Here is an 18,459-nt window from a genome sequence, read left to right as displayed (position 1 = left end):
GCACCCAAAAAACAAATAATCCAGTGAAGAAATGGGCAGAAGACATGAATAGACACTTTTCCAAAGAAGACATCCAGATGGCTAACAAACACATGAAAAGAGGCTCAATATCAGTCATCATCAGAGAAATACAAATCAAAACCACAATGATACCACTTCACACCTGTCAGAATGGCTAAAATTAACAACTCAGGAAACAACAGGTATTGGGAGGATGCAGAGAAAACGGAACACTTTTGCACTGTTGGTAGGAATGCAAAGTTGTTCAGCTATTCTGGAAAACAGTATGGAGGTTCCTCAAGAAATTAAAAATAGGACTACCCTATGACCCAGCAATTGCTTTACTAGGTATTTATCCAAAGGCATTTATACAAAAATGCTGATTCAAAGGGGCACATGCACCCCAATGTTTATAGCAGTGCTATCAACAATAGCCAATTACAGAAAGAGCCCAATGTCCATTGACTGATGAATGGATAAAGAAGATGGTGTGTATTTATATATATATATATATATATATATATATATATATATATATGTATATGTATATATGTATATATATAGTTATATATATGTGTATATATATACACACATATATATGTACACACATATATGTATATATGTATATGTATATATGTGTGTACATATATATATATGTGATCAAAAAATGTAATCTTATCATTTGCAACAATGTGGATGGAAATAGGGTGTATTATGCTAAGTGAAATGTCAGAGAAAGACAAATATCATATGATTTCACTCATGTGGAATTTAAGAACCAGATGAACATGGGTTAAGGGAAGGAAAAATAAGATAAAAGCAGAGAGGGAGACAAACCATAAGAGACTCCTAAATACAGAGCACAAACTGAGTGTTGCTAGAGGGGAAGTGGGTGGGGGGATGGGCTAAATGGGTGATGGGCATTAATGCCCTCCTTAAGGAGGATACTTGTTGGGATGAGCACTGGGTGTTATATGGAAGTGATGAATCACTGGGTTCCACTCCTGAAAATAATATTACACTGTGTTAACTAACTTGAATTTAAATAAGTAAATTAAAAAAAAAAGAAAATTTCCATTGTCAGAAGGGTCCCTCATGTTGTCATTATATTCTCTTCCTGGCCTAACCCCTTCCTAACTTTTGGCAACCAACCAACTGTTCTTCTTTTCAATAATTTTGTCATTTTAAGAATGTTATATAAGTGGAATTATACAGTATGTAACCTTTTGGGGGTTGGTTTTCACTCAGTATAATTCTGTGAAATAATATATTTCACTCAGTATAATTCTTCCAGTTTGTGTGTATCAGTTATTGGCTCCCTTTTTACTGCTTGGCTGAATCCATGGTATGGATTACCCCAGCTGTTTTTGTTTTTTGATTTTTGTTTTTTATTTTTTTTATTTACTTTTTATTTTTAGGGAGAGAGATAGAGAGCATGAGCCAGGGAAAGGGGCAGAGGGAGAGGGAGAGAGAATCTCAGGCAGATTCCGTGCTCAGCCTGGAGCTGGACACGGGGCTCGGTCCCATTATCCCAGAAGCATGACTGGGGCCGAAATCAAGAGTCAGTCATGGGGCACCTGGGTGATTCAGTCAATTAAGTGTCCAACTCTTGATTTCAGTTCAGGTTATGATCTCCTGGTTCATGGTGCTGAGCTCCAAGTCAGTGTCTATGCTGACAGTGTGGAGCCTGTTTGGGATTTTGTCTCTGTGTCTCTCTCTGCCCCTCCCCCTCCCCTGCTCACATGCATGGACAATCTCTCTCACTCTCTCTCGCTCAAAATAAATAAATAAACATTAAAAGAAAAGAGTTGCATGTTCAACCGAGCCACCGAGGTTCCCCTGGATTACTCCAGTTTGTTTAAACACTTACTATTGAAGGGCTTCTGGGTTATTTCCATATTTTGGCCACTACCAATAGAGCTGCTGTGAACAATCATATACAGGTTTTTGTGTGACTGTAAGTTTTTTATTTCTCTGGGATAAATGCCCAGGAGTGCATTTGCTAAGTCATATGATAGTTGCATGTTGCATTTAGTTGTTTGTTGGTTTTTTTTTTAAATCAAATGCCAAACTATTTTCCAGAGTGGCTGTACCACTTTACCACTTTACATTTCTACTAGCAATGTGTTAGGGATTCAGTCTATCCATATCCTTACCAGCCTTTGTTTTCATCACTTTTCATTTGTTTTTTAAGCCATTCTGAGAGGTATGAAGTGATATGTCATTGTGGTTTTAATATGCATTTCCCTAACCACTAACAATGCTGAACAAAGCTTATTTGCCATCTATATATTCTCTGTGGTAAAATATCTGCTCATGTTCTTTGGCCATTTTTTAATTGGATTGTTTGTGGGGAGTTTTTATGTTGAGTTCTGAGAGTTCTCTATATATTTAAATACTAGTCCTTTGTCAGATATGTGGTTTGCAAATATTTTCTCTCACTTTGCAGAATGTCTTTTCAACCTCTTAACAGGGTTTTTGTTGGTTGGTTGGTTGGTTGTTTTTGTTTGTTTTTTTCATTTTTTTGTAGAGTAAAAGTTTTTACTTTTGATGAAGCCCACTTACTGATTTTTTTCTTTTGGTGCTTTTGGTGTAATGTCCAAGAATGCTTCATTTGATCCTAAGTCCCGAAGGTTGTTTCCTATGTTTTTTCTAAAAGTTTAAAAATAGGTTTATGTTTTACATTTAAGTCTATGACCCAGTTTGAATTACATTTGTATGAGGTGTGTTGGAGGGTTTTGTTTTGTTTTATGCTGTGGATGTCCAGTTTCTTCAGTACCAGTTTTTGGGAAAGGCTATATTTTCTCTATTCAATTACTTTTGCACCTTTGCCAAAGGTTGGGCCCTGTTACTGTAGGGGAAGGGTGAATGTCCAGACTTCCTGCATGGTCTCCACTGATAACACAGGTTGAAGCCCTCAGTCCTGCCTGGTGGGGATGAAAGGCATTGTCTCCCATCTTGGCCTTCCTTGACACACCATTGCAGCTCTGATATTGCTTGGTGGTGGTGGAAGTCCATACTCACAGCTTGGACATTTGCCAGGATAGGTAGGTATTGGGGGAGATCTCAGTTTTTTTCTGTGGTATTTGACTAGAGTAGAGCAGTTATTGACTAATGTTTTCTTTCGTGCTAGGCTCTCCTTTTCTTGGTCCATTGGTTAGAGAGAGCAGGCTTTCTTTGGGGCTTTATTTTTTTCTGTACTAGGCGATGTTTTTTTTTTTTAAGTTTATTTACTATTTGAGAGAGAGAGAGGGAGAGGGACAGGGACAGGGAGAGGGAGGGAGGGAAGGAGAGAGAAAGAGAGAGAGAGAACACAGAGGGGAAGGGCAGAGAGAGAGGAAGAGAGAGAATCCCAAGCAGGCTCTGCACTGTTAGTGCAAAGCCTGATACTGGGCTTGATCTCATGATTTGAGCCAAAATCAAGAGTTGTGCACTTAACCAACTGAGCCACCCAAGCACTCCTCAGTGGTGTTTTGAGTCACCAGCTTCTTCTGCTCCAAGTCTAGGATATATGAGGTAAAAAGAAAACATAGGGAATTCATCACCATGTCATTCCTTGTGTCCCAAGGTCCAAAACAGGTTTTCTTCTCTCCACCTTTCAGTTTTCTTAGCTTTGTTTTCTACATAACATCTAGAGTATTCACTTATATTTAGCAAGAGGAATAGTGAAAAGTGTGTGTGCTCCACCTTCCGACATATATATTACCAATACCCTGGAAGTCTCCATCACCCTTTCAGTCATTATGCTGCTCCCACAAAGCAAATAACTATTCAGATATGTCAGCATGGATCGGTTGTGCCCATATTTGAACTTCATATAAGTCAAATAAAACAATGTGTACTCTTTTACATCTAGCTTCTTTCATTAAATACTGAGTTTTTGAGATTCACCCATGGTGTTGCATGTAGTTACAGTTGATTAATTTCCCTGCTGTGTAGTATTGCACTGTGTGATTGTATCAGTTCATTTATCCATCAGTTGTAGAGGGACATTTTGGTTGTTTCCAGTGTTTGGTTATTACCAACACTGCTGACTTGTCCAGAATCAGTAAATGTTTCTGGGGCAGAAGTAGTTCAAATGTTGAGCACACTTTTCTGGATTCTCATTTTCTCCAAGATCTAGGCCTGCCACTTTTTTTTCAAAGTTTTAAGTTTATTTATTTTTGACAGAGAGAGAGAGATGGAGAGACAGAGAGACAGAGCATGAGCGGGGTAGGGGCAGAGAGAGAGGGAGACAGAATCCCAAGCAGGCTCCAGGCGCTGAGCTGTCAGCACAAAGCCCTACATGGGGCTCGAACCCACGAGCTGTGAGATCATGACCTGAGCTGAAGTCGGATGCTTAACCAACTAAGCCACCCAGGTGCCCCTAGGCCTGCCACTTCTTTACTACTTTGCTCTCTCTCCAGTATCTTCAAGTATATTTTTAAAACTCTGTGCCTAGTTCCTCTTGTTGTCCTGAATGAATTTCCTGTCCTTCTATCAGAAGAGGCACAGGTTTGTCTTCTTTTATTGCTTCTTGTTCCTTCTTAATTTTACCAGTATTCTCTGTTATATCTTTGAATATATTTGTTATATTTATTATACAATCTTATACCGTTGATCTGTCCTAGACCTACATTGTGTTTGGTTTGTTGTATAATCTTGTATAATGGTTTTACTCCTTGGGTCTCCATTGATTGTGGCTTGTGAGCTTCTGTTTCCCTTGTGGTTATCAGCTGCCCAGTCTGATAATGGGTAGGGATATGGTAGAGGTCTGCTTTTGTCCCTCCAGTGAATATGAAGGAAAGAGAGGAGTTGAGCCCTAGGATGGAGAACTTCAGGGACTCCAGAATTGCTACTCAACATCCCTCTTGCCATTGTGTCACAGAGAACTTTCCCTAGTCAGAGATTCCTCTTAAATTCTTTGAAAAAGAAAAACAGCACTAAAAGAAGACAAGATCTTTAGAATGGTCAGCCACCATTCACAAGGAGATCATCCCACTGTCATTGAAATGCTCATGTGTCAATCCATGAGGGTTTTGAGGAGACTGGGATGGAAGAGTAAATGCCTGGGCATCTGGTCAGCCTGCATGTGTTTTTATCAGAATCTCAAGTCAGCGTGGCTCCAGTATTACTCTGCGATTCCTGAGCAGCCAAGCTATTGCCACTGACTTCTTTCCTCCAGTGGCAGAGGCTACCAGTCACCTTCCCTGGGAAATATGGGAGAGAGGAATGAACAGAACTTAAAATCTCCCCTCCTGAGTATTTCTTCCCACCTCTGTACCTCCCACCCCCACTTGAGACTGCTATTAACTTTTCACGTTAGTTCACCCCAGCTTTAATCGCTCCAGGAACCAGTCACAATTTTTATATTAGTTGTGTGACATCATTTCTGTAATTTTTTTTTTATCACTGATAGTTTTGGAAGCAGCCAGAAGACAAGGCTAGTTCTGTATGTTGTAAGGCACTACTATCCCTCTTTCTCCTCCAACCTTTTCTCCTGGAACTCCTTGTCATTATGATTAATGTCCTCTTCTTTTTTCTTTGTCTTTCTTCTTTTCTTTTTCTACTTACTCTGTTTGATTATAGTTTATCTCTACTTTGCAAAATACTCTGCAAGAGAGTCTTTAAAGTTTGTTTTTATTTCTTTACTCTTTTGATTTGTTTTGACTTGTATTTGTCATGAATAGCCTTGATCCAATCTTGATTCTAGTTGTGAATCGCTTGTTTCAGTGAGCAATTGAGCTTCTGTCATGTCAAGTTCTTATTGAGATCCATTAAAGTGGTGCGTCCCTAATAGTTAACCTACCATGGGGGTGGGGAAAGTTAAAGTATGTGTAAATTGGTAAGTCACTTCTAGTGACTGGGTGTGGATGGTCGGAGAGCTAAGCAGTGGGTCAATCGATAGAAGGTTGTGACTGCAATAAAAATATCAGGGCAATGATGAAGGAGGTCTACAGGATTCCAAATGTAGGCAAAGTTTCTGCCTCATAGTCTTAGGTTATAATCTTTGCTGATGACTCTTCAATAAAGAGAGGATTGGTTACTGTACGAAGATTAGTAGGTTCAATTATTGGGGTGTTACAGGGTACCGTAAGACCCACAGTCTGTTGCAAGAATTTTCATATGAGTGAGAGACAGGTAGGGGCTCAGCCTCCTTATTGTGCTCATGGAATACTGTGGTCTTCTCTTGGTGGCTAGGAAATGGAACAAGATCAGAAAAGAATCTTAGAAGGAGACAGCTCCCTATTCTACGGAAGGTGTGGTTTTCAGAGTTGTCGGTGACTGGATAAATTGATAAACTGGTTGAATGAGTAGATGAATTAATAGAAAGAATAAAAGGATCCATAGGAGATAGAATGGACTGATTTGGGGGCACCTGGGTGGCTCAGACAGTTAAAAGTCTGACTTCAGCTCAGGTCATGATCTCACAGCTTGTGAGATTAAGCCCCGCATCGGGCTCTGTGCTGACAGCTCAGAGCCTGAGCCTGCTTTGGATTCTTTGTCTCCATCTCTCTCTGCCCCTCCCCACTTGTGCTCTGTTTCTCTCCCAAAAATAAGCATTAAAAATTTTTAAAGAGAAAAGAATGGACTGATTTGTGAAAGGGTAGCTTTGTTGGTGAGTAGATGGATAGATGAATGTCTGGATGAGTGGTTGTATCTATGTATGTATCCAAGTATAGGTAGATGGATGGATGTTGGAGTATATTAATATAGAAAAATGGATAGATAGGTGAATGGAAGGATGAAGGGTTGATGGACAGGTGCAACAGGTAGAATGTCTGGATAGGCGAATGACTATGTATATATATGTATGTAAGTTTGTATCATATGTGTGTGAATGGAATAATGAAGAAGCAGGTAAATGGATGTCAGAAGGATGGATAGAGGTAACAGATAGATAGAAACAGAGCTACACAGGTGAGGAGTGATGGATAATGAGCGAATGTATAACTGAACGGTGTCAGTGGATAATGGATAGATAACAACACGGTGTGCTTTGAAATTAGGCCTGTAGGGCCACCTCGGTGGTTCAGACAGTTGAAGGTCAGACTCTTGATTTCAGCTCAGGTCATGATCTCACCGTTCGTGAGATCAAGCCCCGTGTTGGGTTCTGCGCTGACAGCATGGAGCCTGCTTGGGATTCTCTCTTTCTCTCTCTCTGCCCCTCCCAGACTTGCGTTCTGTCTCTCAAAATAAATTTAAAAACATTAAAAAAAGGGAAAGAAAAAGAAATGAGGCCTGCATTTGCATACTGACTTGGCACACTAGCTGTGTGACACTGGGTAAAAGCCTTTAATTCCTCTCAGCCTTGGGAAAAATTTAAATATTCAAGAAAATAGAAGTCACAAGTTACAGTAAAAAATTTAAGGGGAAATACTATTGAAAAGAACTATTTCTGAAAATAAAAACATTCAAGAAATAAATATCATTAGCTGGGAGGGTATAAAGATCTTATTTGAAATTAAATTTCCATCAATTGAAATGAAGATTTCAGGAGTAGAGAAGCTGGTAAGATTTGGAAACATTTAACTATTTACTAATATTACTACAAAACACTTTACAAATTATAGTTACAAAATAAAATATAAATGCTATTTATGTAAGAATATTAATATCACAGTAGGTAAAGATGTGGGGGAGGGGAAAAGAAGGCTCTGAATCTAATATCCTCATTTTTCATATCAAGGCATCAAAGGATAATGCCTAAATTGAAGTATGGAATGTAAAAACAATTACTGTAATCTCAATGTGTTTTCCTCCCAAGTCTTTTTTGTAATCATAAAAAGATCTTTAAAAAAAATATCTAATATTGGGGCTCCTGGGTGGCTCAGTAGGTTAAGTGTCCGACTTCAGCTCAGGTCATGATCTTGCAGTTCATGAGTTCGAGCCCCATATCAAGCTCTATGCTGACAGCTCAGAGCCTGGTGCCTGCTTCGGATTCTGTGTCTCCCCCTCTCTCTGCACCAGCACCCCCCCGCCCCGCCACCTACCTCGCTTATGCTCTCTCTCTCAAAAATAAATAAACATTAAAGAAAATTTAAAAAATCTAATATCTAACATAGCTAATAAAAAATATATTTAATATATCTAATATCTGAGAAATATATATTTCTCAACCTAGTCTCAAATATACATCTAATGTATATAATTATATATTTTTATATTATTAGGCATAACAATTAGAATTAGATGTAATCTTTTAGATTCCTTTTGATTTCTTTTTCAAGTTTTCAATATAAATGAAATTAAATGGAATGACATTACAAATAGCATATATAAAACAATCACATATTTATCAAAATCTTTTGATGTATCTATTTAGCCTTTCTGCAACACACACATGAGAAGACCCTCCTAATGTAAATGCTAATTATTTATGAGCAGTGGCATTTGAAATTTTTTAACCTCCATGCAGTGCTTGAATAATTTATAATATGTATGCATTCTTTTTACAAAACTCATACTGGTTTTCTTTCATGTAAAAGAAAAAAATTTTTAAATTATCTGCTCATTCTAATCTTGCTATCACTACCGTAAGTAGTTTATTTGCAGGAGTGTGCTGTAATCTTCTACAGTTTAACTCTAGAATTACCATAAATTTTCTTGAGAATGTAACCTCTCACCTTAAGGCCTTAGAAACTGAAATGCTTGTTTTATTTTGTATGTGTAGTAGAGAAAAGTGTTATTTTTTGTATGTCTGGTAGAGAAAAGTAGTTATCAAGATGCTCGTTATAAAAAATTATGAACGTTCACCCAGAGCTGCAAACTATATAGGGGGTAGGAAATTGATTTGCTCACAACCATTTGACAAGTAATCCTTGACTATGTCCCCTCTGACCTTGTTATAATTAATCTGGGTTTATAAACTAAGGAGAGTGTCTGTGGAATACGAAATTGAAGGTAAGCTTTCTTCCTTAAAAATATTTAGGCAAGAATTTATGGCATATTCATTTAAAAAGAAAACATAGAGTGTCTTTAATGACAATTATGGAGTGTGGCCAGAGGGACAGGCTGCCTGGCCTCCCCAGCATGGAGCTTTATCTGGTGGGATGCCAAGGGTACAATACTTCCCTGCCAGCTCAGAGCTATGAGGGGTTGATTTTGCTGTATAACCACTAAATCATATACAGAAGGAGTTGCCTGCCCGCCAGCCAATGGGGTTGAGGACCAAAATTTTAGAAGCTCGGTCACAAGGTGGTTTTCTTTGAGAATGCAGGGTTCCGGCTGACGGGTAGTGTCCCAGCTTTCTGTGGCCACTGTAATCAATGACCACCACTTCAGTCGGAGTTGGTTCTGACCAACAGAGGATGACAGAAATGTATTCCTACAGTTCTAGAGGCCAGAAGTCTGAGAGTAGGATCACTGGGCTGAAATTAAGACGTCGGCATGGCCACACCGTCTCTGGAGATTCTAGGGGAGAATCATTCCTTACTTCTTCCCATTGCCTTCTCTTCTGTGTGTGATCTTCCTCTGCCTCCCTCTTAGCAGACACTTGTGGCTGTATTTAGGGTCCACCCAGATAATCCAGGATAATCTCCCCATTTTATGATCTTTTTTTATATATATATATATATTTTTAACGTTTTTTATTTATTTTTGGGACAGAGAGAGACAGAGCATGAACGGGGGAGGGGCAGAGAAAGAGGGAGACACAGAATCAGAAACAGGCTCCAGGCTCTGAGCCAACAGCCCAGAGCCTGACGCAGGGCTCAAACTCACGGACCGCGAGATTGTGACCTGGCTGAAGTCGGACGCTTAACCGACTGCGCCACCCAGGCGCCCCTATATATTTTTAAATGTTTATTTATTTTTGAGACAGAGAGAGACAGAGCATGAACAGGGGAGGGTCAGAGAGAGAGGGAGACACAGAATCTGAAACAGGCTCCAGGCTCTGAGCGGTCAGCACAGAGCCCGATGCGAGGCTCGAACTCACAGACTGCGAGATCATGACCTGAGCCGAAGTCGACCGCTTTAACCGACTGAGCCACCCAGACGCCCCTTATGATCCTTAATTACATCTGCAAAGTCTTTGCCATAGAGCGTAGCATTCACAGCTTCCAGGGAATTTGGGCATGGACATATCTTTGGGGGCCATCATTTAGCCTACCACGGGTGGTAAGATTAAGAAAGCTAGAAAAGTGTCCAGCTCTACAGTGAGGCTCTACAGTGCCTCACACTGTAGAAACTGAGGTTTCCATTTCAAAGCTGTGAATGCGTGAATTACTCTGATCAGAAGCCCCCACCTGGGCGGGGTCTCTCGCTGTCCCAGACCAAGGTAGAGGTTCAGGCTTTCCTCGGGGCTCCCCTGGCACCCACTGGCCTCCTTTGTGGGGCCTCTCTGCAGCTAGAGGATAAAGCCTCAGTCAGAGAAGATAGCTGTGCTGGCTGGCTTGAGTGTTTGTTGTTTTGGGCCCTTGGCAAGGACAGGAAGGAAGAAGGGGCTGTACCGATCCACAAATGGGGTTTCACGCTTCTGGTCCCAACTTGTTTCAACAGGAGTCAGCTCTGATCACATTGTCTCTTTTCTTAACTGTGCACAGGGCATCTGTGTGGAGCACCATTCACATTTAAACGATGGGGCCCATGGTTCAGGAGCCAGAACAAAAAGGAGGTGTTTGCTGTGTATGTGTCAGGATGCGTAGCCCCCTCTCTGGATTGCACCGTCTGCTTTGCACCCCCAGAAAATCCCCATACTCAACTAAGTCATGTGGGTTGAGAGGCCCTCCCAGCACGGGGTTGAGTACCTCCGTGCCACTGTTTGAGTGTGCAAGATGTTCCCCAGGAACACAGTGAAGTGGGCAGAGACAGAAGGGTGTGTCTCTGGGGATTCTCACCCAGCACATATGAATCATGGCCACATGCGGTTATCTATCCAAAGATGTGGAATAATACTCCAGAGGTATTCAGATAGACAGTACAGTGACTTATGGATTCCTGATTCTTTGTCATAACAACCAAAGGCTTGATGAACATGCTGTTCTTTCCCCCGTCCCTGCAGTCTGAGGGGGCCCATCTTTGCAATTTTACAGAAAGCCAAGTGAAAGAGTATGATTTCAAAACTCTAAGATGTGTAGGGGCGTCTGTGTGGCTCGGTTGGTTAAGCATCTGACTTTGGCTCAGGTCATGATCTCCTGGTTCGTGGGTTGGAGCCTCACATCGGGCTCTGTGCCGACAGCTTGGAGCCTGGAGCCTGCTTCGGATTCTGTGTCTCCCTCTCCCTCCCTCTGCCCCTCCCCTGTTCACATTCTGTCTCTCTCAGACATAAATAAAAACATTAAAAAAAAAAACCCAACCCCTAAGATGTGTGTAAGCATATTAAATGAATATTAAAATTCATTGTTAAAGGACAGACTTTATAAAAAATCCAAAACTTTATTCTTGAAATAGGTAGCTTGTGGATATCAAAGTAAGCTATGTATTAATAATTAAGCTTCCAGGGGTGACTCAGTTAAGTGTTGGAGTCTTGATCTTGGCTCAGGTCATGATCTCATGATTCGTGGAATTGAGACTTGCATCAGGCTCTGCTCTGACAAGGAGGAGCCTGCTTGGGATTCAATCTCTCCCTCCCTGCCCCTCCCCTGCTCATGCTCGCACTCATTCTCTCTCTCAAAATAGATAAATAAACATTTGAAATAATAATAATAATTAAACTTCCACTGGGGTGCCTGGGTGGCTCAGTCAGTTAAACATCCAACTCTTAATTTGGGTCGGGTCATGATCACATGGCCAGGAGATCAAGCCCCATGTTGGCCTGTATACTGAGTGTGGAGCCTGCTTAAGATTCTCTCTCTTCCTCACCCTCTGCTCCTCCCTGGCTTGTGCGCTCTCTCTCTCTCTCTCTCTCTCTCTCTCTCAAAAAAAAATTAAGCTTCCATTTAATAAGTAAATATTGTGCTCGGACAAGAGAGAACAAATATATGTAGATATTTTTGGGTAAAAAGCTATTAATTATAACATTTCAAGTTCAAGATGAATTTCAAACAATAAAGATTAAAATGTTATTACAATTTATGCTGAATGTTAAAAATGATAATCCAATTTTTTTTCACATAATTTGTTTTCTCTCCTATCAGTGCAGCCTGAGAAAGTGGGGAATGGAAAAGTCACTTCTTTATGTCTTTATTAAGTTAAAAAAAATCAGACTTTTGGCTTGAAGCCACCTCCATCTACAATAAGTTACAGGGCAGGTGGTACCTTGCAACATGGTAACATCGGCCCTCGTTAAAAAAAAAAAAATCATAAAAGTAAATTGGTAAAAGTTTTACGATAGGGAATGCTTTCCATCTGAGGGCATTTCAATACAAAGACCATTTACTTAAAAAGATAGTAAAATGTTATTGTGTAGTAAAACCATGAGGGCAAACCTAAAATTTACTCAGAACCCCGAATTTAACAAACTGTTGGAAAATCAAATCCGAAGTGTGAGTTTTACTTTGAGGACGATGCTGTGTTTTTTCCCCTGGGGTGAAGTTATGGTAACAATAGTGCCCAACTGAGATACGTGCGTGACATTTTGCCACTTTCTACTGTAAACTGTAATACACGGAAGCGCATAAAGCTCCACTTACAACTCCATGCGTTATCACAAAACAACGCCCCCACCACAAATTCAAGACATAGAACACGGAAGGCTACAACCACGGAAGTCTCCCTCATGCCTCCCCAGTTACTAAACTTTCCTTCCTTGTTTTCTTCTGTCTCCAAGTTTTTGGTCTCATCAGCTAGAAGGCTGGAGTGCCACTAAGTGAGATGGGAAAGTGAGTTTGGGCAGAGAGATGGGGAGTTCAGTTTGGACTTCACTCTCCAGCCGCCTGGCGGTCTGCACCGATTCCTCCCACCTTCTACCCGCCAGTCATCCACCTGCTTGTTATTTCTCAAACACGGCCTTCTGTCCTCCTCCAGGCCTTTCCCAACATTCACCTGGATTCTCCGTGGCTTCGCTGGACTTTTTAAGGGTGTGTGTATGTGTGGAAATGTAAATACTCACAGGGTCCAAGCCAGTGCTGTGGAGACCGCAGCAACCCTAAGGGTACAAGGAGTGCTCTGTGCTCAGCTCCAGTCCCTTGACATCAGGCAGGAGTGCCGGGCCAGGGTTTTTCAAGAGAAACTCCGGAATTCAAACTCTCCCAATGTTTGCAGTTAACTTAAAAACACAAATGTCATGTGGGCCAATTAGAACCCATGTGCTGGGCCCAGAGACAGCCAGTTCCCAATGTCTGCTTTATAACAAGGCACATTCTAGGCACAGGGATCGGCTCCAGCCCTTCAGGCAGCACACAGCCCAGCTGCTGGGAGCCTGTGTGTGGCTGGGGTGCTCCTGATGCTCACTGGTCCTTCCCTCAGCTCTGGACCCGCTGGAGCGTCTCACTTCCGATCTTTTTCAGCCCCAGTGCCTCCAGCAGCCATAATGACAAGAAGGAGGCCTCCTTCCCTAGAACCCACCTTTGCCAGCCAGGCTCCCTTTCCCAAGTACACTTGCAGCCCCAGTGGCCTTTTATTAAGCCCAGAAATCTGGTTGCATCTTGCCTTTTACACTGTCAGTGCCTTTCCATTACCCACAGGCAGCATCCAGGTACTAAAGCAGGTGTGCACGGTGCAACCTATCACTCATTACACTCTGCCAACTGAGACCTATGCACCCCCTGCCCTCCAGGTAAACATACCCCAAGCTTTCTAGCCTCTGAGCCTTCACTGCTGCAGCCCCCTCTGCCCAGAACACCTCCACTCTCAGGTCCTGCTCAACAAACTTGACCCATCCTTCACAATGCAGCCCAAGTTCACTGCCTGTACTCCTGACCCCCAATCTGCTGGGGAACTGGCCTCTCTCACCTTTGTGGTATCACCACATACCTGCTCTTCCCCCTGCATTCCGAGACGGGTGTCCTTCTGTCTATATGCACTTCTTCATGGCACTGCTGGCCCTGTAATAGGTTATTAGCCAGTTGCCACACTATATGTGTGCCTTCTTGGTTAGGTCTGTTTTGCTTCCCAAATTGTAAATTCCAAGGGTGAAGGGGTTCCGTTTGTCATGTTCACTCCACAGGCCTGGTGCCCACCACTTACCTGATACCACAGGATGGGCAATTGGGACGCTCCCTGAGTGGAGATGCCCAGGATACAGACATAGCTTTCTCTCTGAAGCCTGCTCCTATTTCAGGGCCAGGCCCTAGGAGGTGCTCTGGGAACTGAAGGAAAGAGGGTCAGAGGGACCTGAGGCCCCTGGAGCCTCGGAACAGGGGTTCCCAGAGGGCGACGCTGTGACGACTGCATATGCAGGCTGAGTGAACCGTCTGCCCACAACAGGTCCGATTGCCTCTGGAAGCCCTGTGTGCCTTTTGGTGCTTCCTGGCATCTTTTTCTTTGCTTTCCTTGTTCTTTAATGTGTTCATTACACATTCGTACTGAAAACGCAGGTAAACAGACTAAATTGTGCTTCTTTCGCGGAGCAGGAGAGAAGGACATTTTCTCAAGGCCATGACTGTGAGCGGGTGCCCAGACTCTGGGCCGCTCTGGAGGCCGCCGTGGGATGGATGTGTGGAGCCCCGCAGGGCCGAGGGCGCCGGGGCGGGGAAGCCGGGCGGCCGGAACCCCGGGCAGAGCACCCCATCCGGGCGCGGAGCCGGCCCGGCCGCGCGTGTCTTGGGTCCGCGGGGCTGACTTCCTCCCGGCTCCCGGCAGGACCAGGGCCCAGGGACGCGCGCGCCCCCTAGTGGCCGACTGCCACTCGGCTGGCGCACGTGGCCCCTGCGTGGCGCCGCTCTCTGCAGACCTCAGCCCCCCCCCACGTTCCCGGCGCGCGCCGCCTGGCTGCAAAGGAGGGAAAAGCAGCCAAGACCGCGGTCCTCCTTGCCTCAGGCTCCTCGTCTGTGAAATGGCAAGATAATTGGATCTCATAGGGCTGCGGTGACGAGTCTAAAGCAAAATTGTCTAAAGCATTTGGGACGGTGTCTGAGCGCTCCACACACCCGATGTATTGAAACTCTGCGCTTCAGGAACCCTTCTGGAATCTCAGTATGTCTGGGGAGGCTGCCTGGATCTAGAGGCCAGACAGAAACAGTGTGAAATCGGCCTGGGTCCTTTGCCAGTGTAGACGGCAAAGGGAGAGCTTCTGTCTCATCCAGACACCCCCGTTCCTCTTCTGTAAACTAGGGGTAATGAAGTATGATGAGGATCAAGGTTTAAACCAATGTTGGTCCCTATCTGGGATCTCTGAGGTCACTTTTATGGATTTGGCATCTGGAAAAGGGGATACCTCGTGTTTCTCACGCTGATGGATGACAGAGTAGAGGGAAGGGGGTTAGCAACACTGGGGGACTGAACAGGTGCCCCTTTAAATTAGTTACTCTATTCTGCCCTGAGACTGAACCTCTCTGACTCCCAGCTCCAAGCCTGGGGCTTCAGGGCCCAGATGGGCAGAGAGAAGCAGTGGGAAGAAAGGGATGGGGATAGAGTAGCTTTCACCCCACTCTGGGCTGGGACAGGCTTGAAGCTTTGGCCAAGAGGAAGGCTGCAAATGCAGCCTTCAAGCACTGCATTTGTGCATTGTGGCTCCTTCAAGCACAAGCGGTGAGGGGCTCCCTGTGTGAGTGCTGGGAGTATTGAAAGGGCAGCCCCCTTGAGGGTATGGCATGGCCCACCAGGATCCCCCCAGTGTAGACTCCAGGAGGGGACCCTGAGCTAAGAGCACCTTCCTGGGATTGGCTGGCTGGGGCCCTAAGGCCCTTCTCCAATGCCCTGACCCAGGAGCCGGGAGCAGGCCGGCCCCACCACTCACAGCCTGGTGTAAGCCAGCCCTCAAGACCCTCCAGAAGTCTCTAAGCCTGGACCTGACTGCCTCTCCAGGCATTATCTCTGAACTCCCTCATGGGTCCTGTGCCCAGTGGTCTCTCAGAACTTGTCCAGGTTTTCCTGCCTCCTTCTCTTTGCCTGAAGTGTCTTTGCACCTCGGAGTCTCTTGAGATCCAGTCCATCCTGCAGGATGAGCATCAACCCATTTTTCTGATCTCTCAGCCAAATGAGCTCAAAGCACTTGAACTCTGCCCTCTGTTAAAGTCTTATTCTGGTTCCCGATATGCCCTTAAAGGCTAGTGACCCTGTGTTTGTCATCTCCAGTCCTCATCTGCATCGGATACTAAATGAATAAATGGAGACACAAGTGACAACTAGAAGGGGCCTCATTTTCCCCATTCGTAGGATAGGACTAGCCATACTGGCCTTCCAGGGCTGGTATGCACTGGCTCATCGCCTCCTCCTTCCCAGGGTCACTCGGGCATCTGTACTTGTCTGACTCCTCAGCCTCCCCAGTCCTTTACCCCTTTCTTTGCTCAGCAAATCTCTCCTGTCTCAAGAGGAGACCCTGTATATCTCTCTCAACTGCCACCCCAGCTCTGCTTCCTCTGCTTCCTCCCCCGCCTCCCCATCCCTCTGCAAACTGTCTGCTGGCTCAGCCTTGCCTGGAAATCATCTCGTCACCTTTTGGGAGCCAGCATTGATGTTCCCTCCTTTGGAAAGCATTTCCCCCTCCCCGACAGCCTGGCCTAAGTGTCCCTGGGAGCACCCACGTCCCCCAGGTTCGCCCCCAGTGGTAGAAGATTCTAGTACTGTCTGTATCTGCGTTTTATTTCTTCTGAACTCACCCCACACCTGCAGTTCAGTCAGGGACATACATGCAAGTTCTGGCCAACAGGCTGGGAGCAGAAGTGAAAGCATGTTACTCGGGGCCAGAACATTTACTTACCAGTGCGAGACCTTTGAGGATCTGCCCCTGCCTTGTCAACTGTAGTGGCATGTTATGAAATGGAGGGACCTCAGAATACTGGATTACTGAGCCACTGCTCCAGAGAGCCACCTAGACCCACAGTAGACTTTAGGTGAGCAAGACAGGAACTTCCGTTATGTCACATGACAGATTGGTCAGGGGACCACAGCATAGCCAAGCCTGTCCTGACTGAATTCCAATTAGATGAGCTTATTAGGTGAGTGGATGGCGTGGATGGGTGACTTTGGGAGCCATAAAGATCCGTGTGCATTTTAGTTATTGTTATTGTCATCAAGGTGTGGCAGGTGCCCGGGGGAGGGGGGACAGGGACTTCAGCAAGCTGGGGTGACCCCTGTGTAGTGTGGGGACGAATGGCAGGAGAAAAACTTTCTTTCACTTATGATTTGCCAAGGGCTTGCCCACGACCTCTTTACATATTTAATCTCTGAGGAAAGGTTATAATGAATCGGGTGCTATTGGCAGGAGATGGATATTTTTCCCAGGTATGTAGTTCCTGTGCTTGTAGAAGATAGGATTTCTCTTTTAGATTTGCACGGTTTCTCTGTCTGCCTCTCTCTCTGTCTCTGTCTCTGTCTCTTTCACACACACACACACACACACACACACACACACAAAGACAGAGCCCCTGCCAATCTCTCACTTTGGGATTCGGTAATATAATATTTTAATATCAACCCGAGACTGACTGGATTCAGCCCCCAGTTTAGCTGCTTCTCTCCATCTTTGAGAGCGATTAGAGAACTCCCATTATGGCTGTTTCCTAAGCGGGACTCTGCTAACCCACCACCAGGTGGGGGTGTTCCCTTGTGGGTCTGTGTTCAGTTCTCTCAGGGCCTTTTCTCCTGAAAGTTTTTTCCTCCTTGTCCCCTTTCTCTGCGACTCTCCTTTAACTCAGCAAGGGTAATGTTCTTGCCACTTGAATAGAAGCTGGGTAAATGAAGTGGTACCTGGTCCTCCCTACCTCCATAGCCCTCAGTAGATTCTGCCCACCCCCCCATGGGTCAGTGAAGTTCTGTGGGAATAGAGGGGCTTCCCCCCATTTCAGCAGAATAACTCAGTAGGGGCTCTGGGGCTGCAGCTGGGGCTCGAGTAGAAAGATCTGGGCAGCCTGGTTTAAGTCCAGACCCAGCCAGGTGTTATATGGGTGAAGTTGGCCACAATGATCTCCTCGATTTCAGATTCCTCGTCTTCAAGTGGGGCCTTAGGACCAGGCTGGTCTCCCTCATGGGGCTGTGGTGAGGATCACCCCAGAGGGCTTTAGGCCAAAGGATAATTTATGAAGATATGGTATTTGATTTTCACTGTGGGCCTAGCCCTGCATCTGGCCTCTGCAAGGTTTCCAGGCTCAGGGGGAAGCAGGGCAACTAGGGAGCCTCAGCCTGGGAAGGGACCAGAGATTCATACTGGCAGGACCCAAGTGCTTTGGGAGCCAGACCTGAGGATGGTTGGTGCTAAATTTCCGGCCAGCCAGCAGGAAGACAGCAAGAAATCAAACATAACTGATTTAAAGAATAATTGTGACTTTTTTAAGCACACTTAAGCTTGGAGAGTGAGAATTCCACTCTCAGTACTGGTATGAACTTAATATAAATGTGAGCTCTTAGACTGTTGTTCATGCCCGCTGCCTCCTGATTTCAGCCACCCAGGAAATCAGATTAACAGGCACCCCTTCCCTAATCATCTTTTACTTACCAAAG

This window comes from Acinonyx jubatus, chromosome C2, assembly GCF_027475565.1.
Source record: "Acinonyx jubatus isolate Ajub_Pintada_27869175 chromosome C2, VMU_Ajub_asm_v1.0, whole genome shotgun sequence".
NCBI classification, from domain to species: domain Eukaryota; kingdom Metazoa; phylum Chordata; class Mammalia; order Carnivora; family Felidae; genus Acinonyx; species Acinonyx jubatus.
Note: the sequence above shows the minus strand (reverse complement) of the source record.